The sequence below is a fragment of the Mirounga leonina genome, unplaced genomic scaffold (genome assembly GCF_011800145.1).
Source record: "Mirounga leonina isolate KUSES-001 unplaced genomic scaffold, KU_Mleo_1.0 Mir_418, whole genome shotgun sequence".
In the NCBI taxonomy this organism is placed as follows: Eukaryota; Metazoa; Chordata; class Mammalia; order Carnivora; family Phocidae; genus Mirounga; species Mirounga leonina.
This window is the reverse complement of record NW_023270739.1, coordinates 14410767-14416766: the sequence shown is the minus strand read 5'-3', so window position 1 is coordinate 14416766 and position 6000 is coordinate 14410767. Positions and strand designations below refer to the sequence as shown.

The window sequence follows — 6000 nt, the reverse complement described above, 5'->3', positions numbered from 1 at the left end:
TGGAAAGCAATATGGCAATGTGTAAGGAGAGCCTTAAAGCTCTAAACACAAAGATGTTCACTGTAATCTTATTCATAATATTTTATTTTTTAAAAAAGATTTTTATTTATTTATTTATTTGACAGAGAGAGACACAGCAAGAGACGGAACACAAGCAGGGGGAGAGGGAGAGGGAGAAGCAGGCTTCCCGCCGAGCAGGGAGCCCGATGCGGGGCTCAATCCCAGGACCCTGGGATCATGACCTGAGCCGAAGGCAGACACTCAACGACTGAGCCACCCAGGCACCCCTTATTCATAATATTTTAAAATAAGAAACAAATTAAATGTCTATCGCTAAAGGACTAGGTAAGCCTAGTCCTCTAGCTCTATTGGGAGGACTTTTATATTGATAGTTACTAAAGATAATGTTTTCTTCCTTCTTCCCCTCAATATTCAATTCCTACAGTGTCCCAGACACTGTTCTACGTTTTGGGATACACAAAAGGAAAACAAAATGCCAAGATGCTATTCTGGTGGGAGGAGGGAAGTGAGAGTAGGAGACAGAGAACAGAGGGTAAGTTAGAAGGCTCTTAGTGCTATATAAAAGGGAGGAGTATGGTAAGTGGTGCAGGTGAGGTGAGGAGGATGGTGTGAGCAGGCTTTTGTCTAAAATAAATTGATCAGGGGCGCCTGGGTGACTCAGTCGGTTGAGTGATGGACTCTTGACTTCCCTTCTGGTCATGATCTCAGGGTCGAGATCGAGCCAGGGGTGGGGTAGGTGATCAGCAGGGAGTCTGCCTGAGATTCTCTCTCCCTCTGCCCCTCACCCTACTCTCGTAGGCACTCTCTCTTTCAGTAAATAAAATCTTCAGAATTAAGTGGTCATTGTCAGTCTCATCTACTGGCAAAGCCTGAGATGAGAGTGGAAGCCAGTTATCTGGGGGGCTTACAGGACTATGCACAGAAAAATGCTAGTATTAAGTGAAAACCTGGGTGCAAAACTAAATATTGAGGGTAAAAAAAAACACTGGAAAGAAATAGTAAATGCAGCACAGTAATTTGAAAGATAAGATTTTGGATAATGCCTTCTTCGCACTTCTTTCCACTTTACATTTTCCTACCTATCTTTAGTGAGCGTACTTTAATGTGAAAAAAATCCACCTGCTTGAAAGAGAGGAGGCGTGGGCATCAGGGTGCGCCCGCCCCCCGCCCCGCCCCCCGCCGCCCCGCCCACCGCCGGCAGGGGGCGCGCGGCCTCCGCTCGGCTGCGGCTGCCCTAGGCCGGGAATTCCCACAGGTCCCTGCGCGCCGTGGGCTGCGCGAAGAGCAAGAAGGTGGAGGCGGCGGCATGCCCCCAGCCGGAAGCCAACGGCGACAGCGGCCGGGGCAGCCCATCGCCAGGTACGAGCGAGGGCGAAGGCGCGGGCCCAGGGCGCGGGGCCGGGCGGGCCTGGGGCGTGCGGTGACCGGGAAGCGCCCTCCAGACGGCCCGCGCCGCCCGGGAGCCCTGGGCCTCGGCCGACGCGCGCCACGCGGGGGAGTCGAGAGGCGCCCGGGGTACCCCGCCGCCGGCGCGGAGCGGCCTCCCCAAGTTTGCCCCCAGAAGGGCCCGCCCGGCCGGTAGCTTTCCGAGAGGTAGGAGACGGAAGGAGGAGCGTGCCGGCCGCAGGACCTGCCCGAAGACGGCTCCCGAGCGAGCGAGGCGGGAGGCGGTTACTGGGCTGCTTTTGGTCGCGGGCTGTTGATGCTCCCTTGTTCCAAGCACCGTGTTTCTTTTTTCTTTTTTTTTTTTTTTTAAAGATTTTATTTATGTACTTGACAGAGACACAGCGAGAGAGGGAACACAAGCAGGGGGAGTGGGAGAGGGAGAAGCAGGCTTCCCGCGGAGCAGGGAGCCCGATGCGGGACTCGATCCCACGACCCTGGGATCATGACCTGAGCCGAAGGCAGACGCCCAACGACTGAGCCACCCAGGCGCCCCCAAGCACCGTGTTTCAAAGGGGAATTCACCTTCACCTGTCGAGGAGCCAGGACCCCGGGGGCAGGGGGACAGAAGCCCAAATCAAAGGAGCTTAAGCACCGGGGGAAACTTGGGCCGTTTTAACATGAGATTCTGACTTGGTAGGTCGTGGGTGGGGCCCGCGTACCCCCATGCCCACACACACCATCCGCCTTCCAGACTCATCAGATCTTCCTGTCCTCCCCCGTCTCCTCCCCCCTGAGTCTTAGGCACATTCCTGACAGCGCCAGCCCACTCTGTCCTTTCAGTGACTCCGGCATAGGAAAGGCGCTTTTATTTCCTCCACTTTGCAGATAATGGTAATAATGGCCAGCAGTTCCCAGCACTGTTTCAAGCACTCCACACGGATAATCTTGTTTCACTTTACCGACAGCACTAAAAGATAGGTTTATCATAACCCTGATTTTACAGGTGAAGCGGCTAAGGCACAAGACGACGATGAAACGTGCAAGTTCCACAGTAGTAAGTGGTAGGGCTGGGGTACAGGCAATTGTTGACTCCAAACCCCAGATCATAATCTTTGTACTGCCCCCTCACCCCCCGGATTTACAGGTGTTGAGAGTGAGACCCGGAAAAGTAACTTGCCCAATAGATGGTAAATGCTGTAGGATCTGTGTCTTTCCGTGGCTTACAATTTAGTTACAAGGTAGCATATGGCGAAGGGCTTAGAGGAATGGTAAAAACAGCCAAGTGGGGAAGGCAAAACTCCCTTGGAAGAGTTGGATTTAGCAGCGGGGAGCAGCTGATAAAACCATCGTGGAGACAGTGAGGGTGCATATCCTGCTGGAATTGAGGACATGAGGTGGGGGAAAGGGAGAATGGGAGAGAAGGTTGGGTGGGGGCAGCCCCTGCTCAAGATCAAGCCGCTAATTTGTGGCAATCACTTGAGTTTCTTCTCATCTACACAGTGGAATTTGAGTCCGTGTGTCCCAAATTTACCTTTCCTTTTACACCTTCGGGATTTTTCCAGTGTCCATGTGCTATCATTTATTTACTATTTACATCCACTTAAAAAAATACTTTTGGATTGGAATATACTGTACATACAGAAAAGAGCAGTTGTCCTAATACAGCTTATAACTGACCATCGCTGTGCAGCAAGCACCCAGCTGAAGAAACATTTCCTGTACCCCAGAAGCCCCCCTCATGCCTCTTACTCTCATACCAACGGCAGCCACTAGGATTTCTAATAGCATAAAAGTTTCACCTGTTCTATATTTACTTTTTGAAATAAATTTAGCACTGTTTTAAGCATTCATCTATGAAAAGCACTGCTTTGTTCTAGATATTTTCTATACACACATAGATAGATATGCCTCCTATTGAAATTTAAAATTTTTTTTTTCATATATCACCTATAAACATTCTAGAGACTATCTTCCTTGAGTACCACCAATGATCTGCACACCAAATTTAGTGACATGCTGGACCACCTGTTCTCTAAGTTCCCTCCAAGTGTGAAATTACATGGCTAGGTTTCAAGGAACTGACTTCCTAAATGAGCAGCCAGAATCTAATGTGAAGTTTCTCACAATCTGGGCCAAGTTATAATGATGAAGAATTTCTTGATTAAATGACTCTTCAACCCAGCATTTATTATTTATCAGGCACTAATAACTCAGGAGTGAATAAGGCATGATCTCAGCCCTTGAACATACAGTCCCGTGGAAGGGCATGGAAAATGCTGTGTCATCATGTGTAATCATAAAGATGGACGGGTACAAGATGCTGGCAGAGAATGGTAGAGGGAGTCAACTTCTGAGTGCTTAACAGTTTAATTTGTATTCTTGCCATGACACACATTCCATTCTATTTTAATTAACTGGTAAACATTTATTTTTCCTGCTGGATTTGTGAGAGTTAAGAATGTGTTTTGTTCATTATTTTATCTGTCCCAGTCCTTGACACACTGCCTTACAGATGGTTGAGACTCTGTAAATGTGTCCATATGGTCCATATGGCAAAGGACAACTTTTTGTAAGTGAGAAATTTTCCAAAAGCCAATGTTACTGACACTGACCAGTTTCACAAGCACACCACAGAGGCGCACGCGTGAGTTGTGTCTTTCCACAGCGTCAGCTTTATTCAGTCATAAAGCAGGGTTAACATAATTATAAAGCAGGTTCAGGATTCCAAACTCAATGACATGTCACGATATGATTAACTTGGCTTCTTACATGGCACACAATAAACAAGATAGCAGATTAGGTAGAAGTTAACAAACAACATGAGGTCAGCCTGTGGGCGCAGAGTAGAGATAAGCCCTTGGTCCGGTCCAGGTCAGCCCTCCACACTTACTGCTTGTGATGTTCAAGCACTGAAGGATCTCAGCCCTGTTCAGAGATCAATCAGGCAGAGCCTTTGGTGGCAGCTGCCTTTTTAAAGTGGTCAGACATAGAGGGTTCATGTCGGAGGAGTCTGACAGTTTGCTGCAGAAATCCTCCCTTTTTAGAGAGATTTAATCAGTCTTGGGCCCCTGCAGACCTCCTCTGCTTCTGCTTTTTATAGTTCTGGGGTGTCAGCTGCTGCTGGTCTCAGCAGTATCTCGTAGCTGCAGTACCCTTAAGTGCTTGCGTCATTGCTTGACACAGGCCCCTGCTTGACATGAGTGACTCCATCTTGCTCTCTCCAGTGAAGCAAGGAGACAGTGTTTGTCAGTGTGTATCCTAAGACCACCTGCAAGAGAATTACTTACAAAAAGGGTGGGTATGTGTAAGTTAAAAGTTCATTTTCCTAGCCTCCATCCCAGACCTACTAAATCAAGTCTCAGGATATTGGGCCAGGAATTGCCATGTTTGGTGCTTCAGGGGATTCTGTTTGAACCAAGGTCTGAGAACATGGGAGTGAGGTGTTTGAGCCAGAGTGAACCCACCTTTTCCTAGGGGGAGGCTCCTGATCTCAGCAGTGGGGTTAAGGTTTGGGTGGAGGATGTAATAAGAGGAAATTGAAATCTGTGGTGTAGAAACTAGGGTCATCCTGATTGACATGCTAGGAATCTGCAGTCAGAAGTTAATATTGCATAACTTGGCTAGATAATTCAAGGGGAAACTTGCTCATAGCCCACATTAGCCTGATGATTTAATAAAAGTCTTTGGTCATTGTTGGAATCTTCACACTTGAATGTTCACCTCTTTGTATTAATGTTTTCTAAGTTTTAAAGCTTTTAAATTTGGCTTTTTTAAAAAAGTATATTTTGGATTTGCAGTTGTATTAAGCCCTTGAAAGAAGGGATTAATGTGTAAGGTGGTTTTTTTTTTTTTAACTTTCATACAACATCATTGAGTATTTCATGAATATTCCTTATATCCTCTTTTTAAGCTCTAAGCTTTACTTTGCTGGTAGAAACTAGTCTACATATGGGACACCTCGGTGGTTCAGCCGGTTAAGTGTCTGCCTTCAGCTCAGGTCATGATCCAAGAGTCCTGGGATCGAGTCCCCACATCCATTGGGCTTCTTGCTCAGCGGGGAGCCTGGTTCTCCCTCTGCCTGACCATCCCCCTTCTTGTGCTCTCCCTCTCTCTGACAAATAAATAAATAAAATCTTTTTTTTAAAAGATTTTTTTTTTAATTTATTTATTCATGAGAGACAGAGAGAGAGAGAGGCAGAGGGAGAAGCAGGCTCCCAAGGAGCAGAGAACCCGATGTGGGACTCGATCCCAGGACCCTGGGATCATGACCTGAGCCGAAGGCAGACGCTTAACCATCTGAGCCACCCAGGTGCCCAATAAATAAAATCTTAAAAAAAAAAAAAAAGAAACTAGTCTACATGTGTACAGCTGTAAATCACTATCATGAATCTCTATTTGGTGTTGAAAAACAGTTTGTTACCTATTGGTTTAAATGACAGTGCAATGGTTTTCAGCTCTCAACTGTCAGGTGTGTTGAGAATGCCTTAAAAATATGCTACCAACTTTCGATCAATATTTAAAAGTTATTTTTTGCCACAATTGAATGTGTGTGTTTGTGTGTGTATGTGTGTAAGGCATGTGTACACACGCACA

General features: G+C 46.9%; 1 protein-coding gene across 1 annotated transcript in view; it reads left to right on the top strand.

The window, feature by feature from the left end:
• The first annotated feature begins 1303 nt into the window (after window positions 1-1303).
• The window catches only part of TXNRD1 (thioredoxin reductase 1), a 116474-nt gene continuing 111777 nt past the window's right edge, over window positions 1304-6000 (top strand). Inside the window, exon 1 of the mRNA XM_034987686.1 lies at window positions 1304-1380. The gene's annotated coding sequence lies outside the window, so the exon portion shown is untranslated. The remainder of the gene's footprint in view (window positions 1381-6000) is intronic.